Here is a 16,043-nt window from a genome sequence, read left to right as displayed (position 1 = left end):
TGTGTGTGTGTCCATGCTCCCAGCTGCATGGGTTCATATGGTATTGCCTTGTGGTTTACGCATAACACACCTATCCTGCAACCATCCCTGTGTTTCTGGATGGCGGTATACAGTTCGTGTACCGCTTGTATGTCTGTTGTGGTCGGCGACCACCGTAGCGTGATCTCCACGTACACCATGCTATGGTGTGCTGGGGTGATGCTGTGTACATGACACACCCGGGCCTGCCACATGTGTCCGTCTGTATCTCTGTCATTGTATATCTACATTTATGTTGTGGCCGTACTGCTGCTCTAGCATGGACACCTGTCTTTCCCATGTAGTGCATATTTGCACGGCACACACATATGACTGTGGTCCGTTGCGTATCCACTCATTGTCCATGCACTGTCCGTATTCCAGAACACCGTATTGACATCAGCTGGATATCATAACACACAGCTATCGTTGCTGTCCTGGCAGTGTACCCTTTACACGCCGTACACCTTGTGTGTACTTGGCTAGTTATGGTGTGTGTATGTCTACCTGTGCTGTATGCATGGTTGTGTGTGTGTCCCGCTACAGCCATCTGTGCATGTGTCGCCACCATGGGTAATCCTTGTGGACCGCAGTTTCATGTGCACGTCTGCACATACCTGCAGACTGTACTACCCCTCCTACGGCTGCGGACTTAGATCGACTGCTGCCCTAGGCTGTAGGGCTCCTTGGCGCCCACCACCACAGCACATGGTGCCCCCATCATGGTATACCTACATGACACACCTACTAGACAGGTGGCCCTAGTAGTGCGGCGCCCTGGCCAGCCGCAGGAATGCTGTACGCCTACGGCCGGATGTGGGCACATCACAAGGCATACATCTACATTCAGCATTTTACGATGTCCAGGTTGTAATACCAGACTGGGGACCTCATCAGCTATGCTATAGAATGCGGATCTATTTGGTTTAGTAGGTGGAGGGTTGCCCACACACCAGGGCTGACCGATGGAACACTGATGAGGCCTCTTTTGAGAGGCAGGTGGAGCAAGCCCCCGTAACATGGATGTAGTTTAGGTACAGATGTAGGGTTAGCACACATTCGTCCACTCATTCAGTTCTGTACCGCTGTATTACAGTGATATGCTGTGCATATCTGCCATATACATTGTTAAATCATTCAATGATGAGTATTCGGCATAGTACAATATCATATGATACATGTGTTAATAGGATGCCTTCTGAGGTGTTAACATATGTGTGTGTGGTAAACATTGCGTCTGTGCTTTCTATGCTGTGGTTACATGTTCATTGTTTGCACAGAAGGTAACACATGGAAGTGTAAGGGGGGATATATAAAGCCTGGACGCGTCTATGTTATGTGTACGTCTCACGGAGCGCACGGGTGATAGCGCTTACATGTCTATGGAGTAACCTTTGGATACCACATGTCACCTGTCGGACGAAACGTCTCACGTTGACTGTATCATCTACCTATGTGTGTCGTGCTTTGTGTGCCATAAGGTGCCAGCGGGTCTTTGATGTGGATTATGTGTATTCCATGGTCAATTGACATTAACAGTATTACTTCACAGAAGGATGTCCTTCATTGGTGGGGACGCCATAGTTTCACCATCGTATGGCTTTCCTAGCTGACGTTGATATTGTGCCATTGGTATGTGTTCCACAGGTCACCCATGTCTCCCCGATGCGGGGAGTGTGAACCCCATTCGGTGCTGGCATATTGACAGCTGTGTGCCGGTATTGGCACAGCGGTCTGGCTTTGTATGTGGAGTGTCTACTGGTTTCCCCATCTGTATTACCTGTGTTATGCCTCACTGCAGCTGTGTGGTTACACCAAGTTCGCGGTTATGGGTGCCATCTCGGTCCAACGCTTGTCCATCCCTCGCGAGTGTCTACTGGACACTGGTATGGAGCAGTACACATTTCACACCTGCATTTCGCATTAGACGGTGGATGCTTTGCACTATCAGTGGGGAGTAAGGCACGTGCTCCCACATCCCTCCCATGGTGCGGGACAACGTATTATCTGCCAAACAACACCGAGCCCCGTTACTGCATACCCAGGATCCCATGGATGCAGCCCTCGACGGTACCCATTACACATCCTGCATGTGTGCGGGAATGGGATGTGGACGCACATCTATGGGCTCTACAATATGGGAATATCTGTACATATGTCCCGCATTCTGTGGACAGCTGTCATCAACCCTGAACACGCTGGGGGTGCATATGTCTGGCTGTACCGTAGACACGGCTGTCAGTTATTTCGGGTCTCCCGATCGTGGCTGGTTGACATTGCATACGGATGAATCTCTGGGGTCCTACTATGAACACCATTGTGCATATGTACAGTGTAGACCTTGTTGGACTGTGTCCATCTGGCTAGTGGGTTTGACCGCTGCTGTATGTTCCCCCATCGCGGATGTGTGGTTGCTACCCATATTATGTAGTGCTACGTTGACCAGGGTATTCTAAACTGAAACCGGATGGTGTAGATCCAATGATGCAGGCTAGGAGAAGCTTTAGGTCATCCTCCAATGTCCCATTAGGATATGTCCGCCACAGTATCGGCACACGGACACAACCAAAGAATGTAGATCCTATTAAATCATTGACGGATGTTCTTCATAAGCGTGAACGCCATAGTGTCAGGATCCTATGACTTTCCCACTTAACGTTGTTGGTGTGCCGTTAGTATGTGTTCCACAGGTCGGCCATGTGTTCCGCGGTATAGTAGCGAGTGATCCCCATTCACCTTCTAGCAGATTGGGTGCTGTGTATGCCGGTATTCGCACGGTGGTCTGACATCGTATGTGGAGTCTCTACTGTAGTCCCTATCTGTATTCCCTGTGTTGTGCCTTACCACAGCTGTGTGATTCCACCAGGTTTGCATTTATGGGTGACATCTTGGCCGTACGATTGTCCATCCATGGGAACTGTCCAATGGACACTGGTATAGTGCTGTACACATTTCACAGCTGCATTTAGCATTCTCCGGTGGGTGATTTGCATAATTAGTGCGGAGTAACGCATGTGCCATACCCACATCCCTCACACGGGGCGGGACAACGGATCATCTGCCAATCAACACCGAGACCCATGTCTGCATACCCACGATCCCATGGCTGCAGCCCTCGACAGTACCCGTTGCACATCCTCCACGGGAATGGGATGTGGACGCACCTGTATGGACTGGACAATCTGGGGATTCATGTGCATATCACCTGCAGTTCATGGACAGTTGTCATTAACCTTGGACACGCTGGTGGTGCATATATGTAGCTGTGCCGTAGTCACGGCTGCCGCTTCATCTGGGTCTCCGCTCCAAGCAGGTTGCATTGCGTAAGGATAAATTTTTGGGTCCTACACTGGACACCAGTGTGCATATGTAAAGTGTAGAACATAGTGGACTGTGTCCATCTGACCAGTGTGTTTGACTTCCGCTGCATGTCCAGCAGTCACGGATGTCTGTTTGAGTACCCATATTATGTAGTGCTACGTAAACCGGGTCTTCCGCCACTGAACCCAAATGGTGTAGTTCCCATGATGCAGGCTAACAATTGCTTTCACTAATCCGCAGATATCCCATTGGGATGTATTGTCACATTAACACGAAGAAACCATGTATAACCTATTGATTCATTGCAGGATGTTCTTTATATGCCATAGCTTTAACATCCTATACCCTTTCTATTTGACGTTGTTGGTGTGCCATTAGTATGTGTTCCGCAGGTCGCCCATTTGTTCTGCGGTATGGCAGCGAGTGATCACCATTCACTTGCTGGGAAAAAGAGTGCTGTGTACGCCGGTATTCGCACAGCGGTCTGACTTTGTATGTGGAGTCTCTACTGTAGTCCCTATCTGTATTCCCTGTGTTTTGCCTTACTACAGCTGTGTGATCCCAGCAGATTTGCTGTTATGGGTGCCATCTTGACCGAACGTTTGTCCGTCCATGGGGAATGGCTACTGGACACTGGTAGAGGGCTGTACACATATCACAGCTGCATTTAGCATTCTCCGGTGGATGATTTGCATTATTATTGTGGAGTAACGCATGTGCTATACCCACATACCTCCCACGGGCGGTACGACGGATTATCTGCCAATCGACACACAGCCCCATTTCTGCATACCCACGATCCCATGTCTGCAACCCTCGACGGTACCCATTGCACATCCTCCATGTGTGCGTGAATGGGATGTGGACGCACGTCTATGGACTCGGCAACCTGGGGAGTCCGATCCATATGTCCTGCATGTCATGGACACTTGTCATCAACCTTGAAAACGCTGGTGGTGCACATATGTGGCTGTGCCGTAGTCACGGCTATCAGGTCTTCTGGTTCTCTAGATCGCCGCCTGTTCACATTGCATTCGGATAATTTTTGGGTCCTACAATGGACACCAATGTGCATATGTCAAGTGTAGAACCTATTGTACTGTGTCCATCTGGCCAGTGGGTCTGACTGCTGCCGTATGTTCAGCAATCACGGATGTCTGTTTGAGTACCCATATTATGTAGTGCTACGTGAACCGGGTTATCCGCCACTGTACCCAAATGGTGTAATTCCAATGTTGCAAGCTAACAATTGCTTTCACCTATCTGCAGATATCCCATTGGGACACTCCGCCTCTGTATTGTCAACTTTACACGAACGAAACATGTAGATCCTATTAATTCATTGAAGGATGTTCTTTATATGTGGGTACGCCATAGCTTAACCATCCTATAACCATCCTAGTTCACGTTGTGACGTGACATCAGTATGTGTTCGCAGGTCGCACATTTGTTCCATGGTATGCAAGCGAGTGATCCCCAGTCACTTGCTGGCAGGTTGAGAGCTGTGTACGCTGGTATTTGCACGGCGGCCTGACATTCTATGTGGAGTGTCTGCTGTACTCCCTAAATGTGTTCCCTGTGTTCTGCCTTACTACAGCTGTGGGATTCCGCCAGGTGTGCAGTTATGGGTGCCATCTTAGACGTACATTTGTCCATCCATGGGAACTGCCTCATGGACACTGGTGTAGGGCTGTACACATGTCACAGATGTATTTAGCATTCTCAGGTAGATGATTTGCATTATCAGTGCGGAGTAACGCATATGCCATACCCACACACCGCACACGGGGTGGGACAACGGATTTTCTGCCAATCAAGTCCGACACCCATTTCTGCATACCCACGATCCCATGGCTGCAACCCCGACAGTACCCATTGCACATCTTCCATGTGTGCAGGAATGGGATGTGGACACACATCTATGGACTGGACTATCTGGGGATTCCTGTGCATATGTCCTGCATTTCATGGACAGTCGTCATCAACCTTGAACACGCTGGTGGTGCATATATGTAGCTGTGCCGTAGTCACACCGGTCACATCATCTGGCTCTCCCGATCGCGGACGGTTGACATAGCGTACGGATTAATTTTTGGGTCCTACAATGGACACAAATGTGCATATGTAAAATGTAGAACATGTTGGACTGTGTCCATGTGGCCAGTGATTGTGACCGCTGCTGTATATTCCCCATTCGAGGATGTCTGTTTGACTACACATATTATGTTGTGCTACGAAACCCATGTTCTACTACGATTAACCCAAATGGTATTGCTGTACTGCTGCAGGTTGGCAACTGCTTCAAGTAATCCTCAGACAGCCCAGTAGGACATGTACGCCACTGTATTGTCAATATGACACAGCCAGACCATGTGGACACGATTGATTCATTGACGGATGTACTTTATAAGCGGGAACGCCAGTGTTTCAACATCCTATGACCGTCCGAGTTGACGTTGTTGGTGTGCCATTGGTATGTGTTCCACTGGTCGCCCATGTGTTCCGCAGTATGGCAGCGAGTGATCCCCATGTTGTTGCTGGCAGATCGAGTGCTGTGTACGCCGGTATTCGCACGGCGGTCTGACTTTGTATGGGGAGTGTCTACTGTACTCCCTATCTGTATTTCCTGTGTTATGCCTTACTGCAGCTGTGTAATTCCACCAGGTTTCCAGTTATGGGTGCCATCTTGGTCGTACACCTGTCCATCCATGGGAATTGCCTACTGGACAGTAATATAGGGCTGTACACATTTCACACCTGCTTTTACCATTATCTGGTGGATGCTTTGCATCATTGGTGGGGAGTAAGGCACGGGCTATACCCACATCCCTCCCACGGGGCGGGACAACGGATTATCTGCCAAACAACACCGAGCCCCAATTTTGCATACCCAGGATCCCATGGCTGCAACCCTCCACGGTACCCATTACACATCCTTCATGTGTGCGGACTGGGATGTGGACTCACTTATATGGACACGACAATCTGTGGATTTCTGTTCATATGTCCTGCATTTCATGGACAGTTGTCATCAACCTTGAACACGCTGGTGGTGCATATGTATAGCTGTGCCGTAGTCACGGCTGTACACCGTCTGGGTCGACCGCAGCTGTTTCATGTCTCAAATGGGTAAATTTTGGAGTCCTACAATGGACACCGATGTGCATATGTAAAGTGTAGAACGTGTTGGACTGTCAACATCTGGCCAGTATGTTCCCCAATCGCGGATGTCTGTTTGACTACCCATATTATGTATTACTTGGCCTATCTATATCCACGTGCCAGTAAGCGTAAATACAGCAAACCTTTAGTCCTGGTCATCTTCATAAAAGACATCCTTGAACATATATCAGGCCAAAACGGACAATGACAGAAACGATACACTCCACAGTCAAAACATACTAAGCTCTTTCACCCACTAACATGGGTCATCGTCGGAGTACGAAATACATTACATAGTCGTCCCTTATACACTTCCTTCAGAGTCAGTTTAAAGTCAATTAATCAGTAAACCTGCTCATAGTTAAGTGGACAGTGCTCCATGTCTTGATGATAACGTGACATATACAAATCAGTGTTGCATACATTACTTAATGGAAACAATAATACAACAACAATGTGTTTATATAACTACAATATTGGTCAATACAATCAGTATATTGACACATAGTTGATAATTGTTGTGAGTAAACCTTAGAATGTAGTGTGTTGATCATGGTATGAAATATCAATGTGTATAACTGTTGCATTACGATTCCAAAGCATGGAATCAATAAGTACAATTGAAGCATAATTTGTATAAATATGAATGTAAATGAAAGTCACAATGTTACGTGTGAATATGACTGTATCATAACTATATCAATATGAAATGGAATGAACTGTAGTTGTTTACATCTTCTTTTCCGGTGACAAATCTATGTCCATGCGTCATATATACGGGCCGTCGGGCTGCTGTGTGTAGATGTATACATGTGAACCCCTCGTTTCATACCTTTCTTTGTTACTGTCTGTGGATTACCTGTGTACACACATCAATTACCATGCCATACCTTTCCGCTGTACAGGTTCTGGCATGGTGTACGGCTGGTTGGCCCTCAATCTTGCTGTGTGTTACATTGACCAGTGTCTATCTGGCAATTCGCTGGCGTGTCATGTGTGACCTTCTTGCTTCTTTAGGGACCTGATCCCATAATTGTGACGTGCTTCCACTGGCCATATATCTGTCTGTCGTCTGGGATCTGTGTGTAACCAGTCCTTTCAGGACACTTTCTATTGTTGTTCTTTTTTGTTTACATATATGAGTACTTTGGTATGTTGTGCTATGATTGTGTGTGGAGCATTTTTCCACGGGCCTCTGCTGACACTGGACATATATCCAGCTAGCGTAGCCCGGTCAACAAGTGTGAGCCAACTGGACGCAATTCGTACGGGGGCACCTTCTGACAAGTGGGTCGGGTTACTGATGCATACCGTCATCAATCCATACTACTAACACATACGTTATTCTATCCACATTCTATGTTTGTCTCATCACATAGCGTGTGTTTCTCACTATTTCTAATGGTACTTTACATGGCATTGCCCGATTCCATACTTTCAGAGGCTGACATTTATGAGACCTGTCTGGTTGACGTGGAGGACACATCCTTAACCTGCCCTGCTTCGAGGGGATCACACACGCACACGCGCACGTGCATTTCCTAATTGTGGTTTACGCGCAGGCGCATGCATATCCGTATTCTGACACCATATGTTTACTGGCCCTGTGTGGTTACGTGGTCTGTGTTAGTTGTGACTATTTCCGTAACATATCTGTGATCCGGTTGACCGACGTGTGCGGAACGCCCGTACACCTTTATACATCTTACAGTCTTTGCAGCTTGGCCGCATTACATTGCCGTTCACATTTATATGTTCCATAGTCGTAATTCAAACAGGACTGCATTCACGTTTGCCGGTTACTGTGACCACTACACGTTAGCTGTTCGGTGTCATTAATATGCATACCCATGGTACTTAGCTACATTTACATATCCCCCCCCCCACCCCCGCACTCACGCACGCCACTGGCATCCCTTCTCCTGCTGGGAAAGGTGCGGTACTACATGTTAAACATTCCTTATTCCCTCCCGTTCATGGCCCAGGATGCATATGTCTTGACCGCAGGGATGTTCAGATCACAGGGGCTTATATCCCCAACGCATACAGGCCTTCGATTGTCAGGGTGTCCCTGTGGTGCTTTGGGTTTGGTCTTGTCCGCCCAGTGTACGGAACTGCCCTGACCGTGTACGAATGTTAGATGAGTCACATGGCCACGGTTTGTCCGTGTCTATGATACCATGTCCCCCCCCCATAATTCCTAACCGTGCGCTGATTGGCGGCGCACCCGTTGTCGATGTTGTTATAGTAATTGAACACGGTCTGGTCGAACGGACCTATTTCCATTAGTAACCCTCGGTATTCATGACCTGTCTCGCCATATTACATGGGTTTAACATTGCGTGATGGCTTTCACTGAGCCACGGACATGTCCGTTGATTAGTTTGGGCCAGTCCCGCTCTGCTACACACATTTAACATGGCGGAACAGGTTGAACAGCTCAGCAACGGAGACATCGGCCTCCGTCGCTGTTTAGTATTGAATCGCTATGTTGACTTTGTTTCACAGAGCGAGACAGTGTCGACATTGGTAACGGACATCTCGCGCAGTACGTCCACACCGCCGCGGGTGGCGTATGTCGGCGTTTAGGCGGCGGACAGGCATTATGCTGTGCCATTATGTCTGGGGAATATATGGTTTCTTGCCATAGATGATATGTCATACTAGCAATGACCCGCGTCTGGGAGTGGGTACTGCTGTATTTACCCACGGCAAGAGTGGCCTTAGGTCACGTGGTGCCCTAGGCAGAAGTACTCCATGATGCCACCGCCACATCACCCGCTACCCCCGTCCTGGTCTACCTACACAAAATAAAGGCTTGAAAGGTGCCCTGAGTAGAGCGGCGCCCTAGGAGGCTGCCTAGTTGGCCTATGCATAAGGCCGCATATGTGTGTGGTCCCTCGGGCACTGGACTCGGGAACGCACCACGTCTGCCGTGAGTATATCTAGCATTACCCACATCCAGGCGTGGTTTATTGCTATGATGTTCCACACCTGTGTTTGGACAACCTACAATAGCTTCTGCTATTGGCATGCAATGCTGTGGGTGGTGCCGGTTACCATACATATACCTTTCTCAAAAGCCGAATTTACAGTTCTGAACACTACTGTGGTCTCCTTTGAGGCCCCTGAGCCAGTGGTAAACATTACTCAAACCGCTGAATTACGTACATATGCCTTCCACCAGCACCTACAGGACTGCATGGATCAGGCAATCCCATACAAAACTGAGACTCTTTGTACCAAAGCCAAGCATCCAGTCTGGTGGACCCCAGCCATGAACAAGCTCTAGAACGACTGGAGGTAGCTACTACAAGATAGAGTGGAATACTTGTAAGGTAAGACACCCTTGCTCATTGTATGTGAAAACCTACAGGCTGTCAGGAAATCATCCAGGGGAAATTCAACAGAGAAATCAACAAGAACTCGACAGACAATCATAAGGCCTTCTTTAGCTATGTTGGACACCTGGGAGGACACTCCCAGATATGCTCACACTGGGTTCAGAATGATGTGAGGATGACTGAACCTACACACATTGCCAACATAATGGACGACAGGTTCGGTGCTAACTTCCCCCCCTCACCCCCACATGGAGAGATATCTATACCAGAGGATTGTAGATCCTGGAACTTCTGTGACACACAGGTGGGAAATGCTCTCTCCAAGGCAGTAAACACAGCATCCATGGGACCAGATGGTGTCCCAGCTGTGTACTCCATGAACTCAATGGGGAATTAAACCCACAGTTAGGACAGCTGTTTAACCGTAGCCTCACCTCAGGATACGTACCCAAGTAGTGGCACAAGGCAACTGTAGTCCCACTTCACAAGGATGGTGCATCCACTGACCCTGGTAATTACCATCCCATTAGCTTGACAAGCCTTATCTGCAAAGCCATGGAGAAGGATCATGATGGAAGTCATACATAATGACATAGGGGACTTGCATACTTTGGATCCAACCCAGTTTTGCTTGGTCAAATACAGATCATGCCTTTTAAACGTGTCTGACTTTTAGGATCAGTCACCAAGGCCATTGATGAGGGCAAAGCAGTCCATACAGCCTACCTAGACCTGGCAAAGGCCTTCAACACAATACCACCCTCAGGTATCATTGATAAACCCGTCTGCTTGAATGTAAATACATACTTCGCCAGAGGGGTTGCAAACTGGCTAAGTGACAGAACCCACACGGTCATAGTTGCTGGCGCCATGTCATACTCACAGCCAGTCACAGGTGTTGTCCCACGGGGCTCAGTCCTGGGTCCACTATTTTTCCATCTACATTTCAAAAGTACAAGCAAACACAGGGGTTATGGCTGACAATGTTTGCAGATGACTGCAAACCGGGTGCCATAGTCGGACACACATCTGACACAGATATCCTTCAGAAGGGCCTCACAGCTATGGATAACTGGTGCCAGAGACATGGCCTACAGCTAAATGCCGGGAAATGCATAGTCATACCCTTCGGGAAGAACGAGGTTACCCTAGCTACCATATAGGTGGCAATCCACTGAGCACAGAGGGAGTTACCAGGGATCTGGGGACCCGTGTTGTCGGTAACCGTTTGTTCGACACACACATTGCTAACGTAGTTAGATAGACCTTCTACATTGCCCACCTGATCATGAAGGCATTCACATCTACATCAGGGGAGGTCATTGTCCCCTTGTACTCATCACTCATTACACCTATGATTGAGTACAATGCCCGTTCAGAATGTATGTGACCCGACACCTGCAGCAGCTGGAAAGGCCCGACAGTTCATCCACAAACGGATGCAGGGTCTCAGGAATATGTGTTATGCTGACCAACTGAAAGGGTTCCATCCCTATTCCGTCGCATACCACTTGCCCAGAGGTGACCTGTGCCTGGCATCCAAGGCCAGGTCGAACCCGGATTTGATGACTATGCTTCACCTAAAGAATCTAGATCCCTCAGAATCACAAGGGCAGGTGACGTACACCTTGGCACTGTCATTAATAGAACGTGCTGGTGGGACAGATTCATCACCCAGACACTCACTATGCTGTGGAACAACATCCCAGTACATGTGAGACAGAGCACCTGGCTGGCCTTGTTTTAGTATTTTGACAAGGATGTCTGAATTGCTTTATTCAACTAACCTTGTAAATGAATATTTACTTTACCACATTTTTAATCTTTACATTCCATTGATATATTTTACATTAGTCATAATCATAGTGTTTATCTCTATATATTAGGGTTCATTTATATTACTAGGTGTCTCTACTTCTTTTAATATATTGGCACAATCCCTAGAACATATATATGTAACTTATACACTCAGACACTTGGAAAACATTATGTTGGTTCTTCTTTCATATTAATACATATATTTTTATTTTCGCGGAAGAATATACATTTTGAAGCAATGTCTGATTTACTCACTGTGTGCAATCTGTAACCCGAGTAGACTTTTTAGCTTGTTCGCCTTTAAGGCATTTAATTAATACTTAGCACATCTTATTTACTGCCCAATTAAGGGTTTTAAATGTAGTAGGTTGAACTGCATTGTATGTATTCTGAAGAAGTCTGCTTATGAAGCAGACGAAAAGCGCTGCAATAAACTATGGTGACTGCATTTAATTCCTGGTGGGCTCTGAGTGGTCACCGACCGTTTCTACAGTACCTCATTTTTGCTTTGGACTTTCTCATCTGGGTCTCTGTGTTATTTGTATGGGGAATGTCAAGTGTAGTCCCTATGTGTATTACCTGTGTAATGCCTTACTGCGGCAGTGTAATTCCACCGGGTTTGCAGTTAGGGGCGCCATCTTGTTCATACGCTTGTCCATCCATGTGAATTGCCTACTGGACACTGGTATAGGGCTGTACACATTTCACGCCTGCATTTAGCATTCTCCGGTGGATGCTTTGCATTATTAGTAGGGAGTAAGGCAGGTACTACGCCCACATCCCTCCCACGGGGCGGGACAACGGATTATCTGCCAGACAACACAGAGCCCCATTTCTGCATACCCAAAATCCCATGGCTGCAACCCTCGACAGTACCCATTACACATCCTTCATGCGTGCGGGACTGGGATGTGGACGCATGTATGGCCACGCCGATCTGGGTATTTCTGTTCATATGTCCTGCATTTCATGGACTCTTGTCAGCAACCTTAAACACGCTGGTGGTGCATATGTCTAACTGTGCCGTAGTCACGGCTATATCATCGTCTGTTGTTCGGACACGGCTGGAGTGGGTTCTGTGAGAATGTATTTTTGGGTCCTTCAATGGACACCAATGTGCATATGTCAAGTTAGATGTTGCTGGACTGTGTCCAACTGGCCAGTGCTTTTCACTGCTGCTGTATGTTCCCCAATCGCGGATGTCTGTTTGACTACCCATTCTACGTGGTGCTACGTAACCAGGTGATTTAGTACTGTGAACAAATGGTATACATCCAAAGATGCTGGTTAGCAACTGCTTCAAATAAACCTCAGACATCCCAATAGGACATATCCGTCACTGTATTTTCAACATAACACCACCGGAACATGTTGATCCCCTATGTATTCATTGAAGCATGTTGTCTTCATAGGTGGGAACGCCATAGTTTACATATCCTACTTGACGTTGTGGGTGTGCCATTAGTATGTGTTCCACAGGTCGCCCATCTGTTCCGCTGTATGGTAGCGGGTGCTCCTCATTTTGTTGCTGGCAGATTGAGTGCTGTGTACGCCGGTGTTGGCACGGCGGTCCAACTTTGTATGTGGAATGTCAACTGTAGTCCCTATGTATATTTCCTGTGTTATGCCTTACCGCGGCTGTGTAATTTCCCCGGGTTTGCAGTTGTGGGTGCCATCTTGGCCGTACGCTTGTCCATCCATGAGAATTGCCTACTGGACACTAGTATAGGGCTGTACACATTTCACACCTGCATTTAGCATTCTCCGGTGGATGGTTTGCATTATTAGTGGAGAGTAAGGCAGGTGCTACGCACACATCCCTCCCACGGGGCGGGACAAAGGATTACCTGTGAAACAACACCGAGCCCAGTTTCTACATACCCAGGATCCCTTGACTGCAACAGTCGACAGTACCCATTACACATCCTTCATGTGTGCGGGACTGTGATGTGGACGCACTTCTATGGACTCGGTACCCTGGGTATTTCTGTGCATATGTGCTGCATTTCATGGACAGCTATCATCAACATTAAACACGCTTGCGGTGCATATGTGTGGCTGTGACGTGGTCACGACAATGAGTTCATGTAGGTGATGATGGAAGCTGGCAGGCATTCCATGAATAAATTTTTGGGTCCTACAATGGACACCACTGTGCATATGTAAAGTGTAGAGCTTGTCGGACTGTGTCCTTGTGGCCAGTGGGTTTGACTGATGCTGTGTGTTCAACAATCGCGGATGTCTGCTTGACTACCCATAGTGTGTAGTGCTACGGGAACCATGTTTTCCGAGACCAGAACCCAATGGTGTACATCCAATGTTGCAGGTTAACAACCGCTTTAATTAATCCCCAGAGGTCACGGTTGGGAAGTATCGCCACTTTATTGTCGGAACAACACCTCCAGACTAGGTAAATCACGGGAACTTTAGCCCGGTCTTACCGGCCATTTGCAAGTGTAATTAGCAGACACGTGTCAATACATGTATGATAATACATATTGTCATGCTGAAGGTAATCTATGTTATTTGGACAATGGCTTCTGCTATTGGCATCCGTTGCTGTGAGTGTTGCTGGTTACCATACACATTGCTTGCTCAGAGGCAGACTTCCCAATTCTGCACACTACTGTGGTCTCCTTTAAGGACCCTGAGCCAGTGGTCGACAGTACTGCAGCCACTGCATCACTCACATATGCCGTCTACCGGTACCTACAGGACTGCATGAACCAGGCATTCCCTTACCCAACTGTGGTTCATTGTACCAATGCCAAGCATCCAGTGTGGTGTACCCCAGCCATACACAAGCTGTACAACAAGAGGAGGTGGCTACTACAAGGCGGAGCAGACACCTTGTGAGGTATGACACCCTTGGTCATTATATGTGTAGAGCTACACGCTGTCATGACATGGTCCAGGGCACGTTCCACAGATATACCTACATGGACCTGGCTGACAATCATACCACCTTCATTTGCTATGCTCGACACCTGGGAGGTCACTCCCACATATGCTCTGACTGGGTTCACGATGATGTGGAGTTTACTCAACATACACACATTGCCAAAATACGGGCTGACAAGTTCGGTGAGGACATCTCCACACCCTCCCCACATGAGGAGATGTCTGTACCAGCGGTTTGTGGTCCCCAAATGTTCTGTGACACACGGGTGGGACATGCTCTCTCCAGGGTAGTGAACATAGCATCCATGAGACCAGCTGGTGACCCGACTGTGTACTCCACTATCTCATTGAGGAATTAGACCCACAGTTAGGACAGCTGTTTCTTTGTAGCCTCACCTCAGGTAACGTACCCAGGTTGTGTCGCACGGCAACTGTAGTCCCACGTCACAGGGCCAATGCCTCCACTGACCCTGGTTATTACTGTCCCATTACCATGAGGAGACCTATCTGCAAAGACATGGGGAGGGATCATACTGCGGCTCATAGATGAAGGCATAGGGGACATGCATACTTTGCATCCAACACGGTTTGGCTTGTTCAGGGGCGGTTCATGCCTTTAAAGCATGGTTGACATTTTTGGGACAGTCACCGAGGCCATTGATGGGGGTCTTGCAGTCCATACAGCCTACCTCGACCTGGCAAAGGCCTTCAACACATTACCCCCCTCAGGTATCGTTGATAAACCCATTGGCTGGGATGTGAACACGTACATCACAGGATGTGTTGTAAACTGTCTATGTGACACAACCCACGGTCATAGTTGCTGGCAGCATGTCAGACCTACTGCCTGTCGCAAGCGGTGTCCCATGGGACCCTTCCCTGGGTCCACTCCTCTCATACATCTACATTTCCACAGTACAGGCACACACAGGGGTGTTATGGGCAACATTGTTTGTAGATGACTGCGAAACAGGTGCCATAGTGGGACGGACATCTGACACAGATATCCTTCAAAGGGGCCTCCCAGATATGCATATCTGCTGTCAGGGACATGTCCCACAGCTAAATGCAAAGTAATGCAACATCATACCTGTCGAGGAGTACTAGGTCACCCCTGTCCAGCATATAGGTGGCTGTCCACTGAGCACAGGGGTGATTACCAGGGATCAGGGGACAGAGTTTGTCGGTCACCATTCGTTCAACACACACGTTGCTATCGTGGTTCGGTGGGACTTCTACATTGCCCACCTGTTTGTGCAGGGATTCACATCTACATCAGGGTAGGTCATTGTCTCCTTGTACCCATTACGTGTTACACCTATGATTGACTACATTGCCCCATTCGGAGGGTATCTGACCCAACACCTACAGCAGCTGGGAAGGCCTCATAGGTTAATTGTCATACAGATGCAGGGTGACATGGATTTGTGTAATGCTGCCCCACTTGTTGGACCCTGCCCCATTCAGTCACATACCTGT

This window comes from Protopterus annectens, chromosome 1.part1, assembly GCF_019279795.1.
Source record: "Protopterus annectens isolate FY-2018-M chromosome 1.part1, PAN1.0, whole genome shotgun sequence".
Lineage (NCBI taxonomy): Eukaryota > Metazoa > Chordata > Ceratodontiformes > Protopteridae > Protopterus > Protopterus annectens.
Note: the sequence above shows the minus strand (reverse complement) of the source record.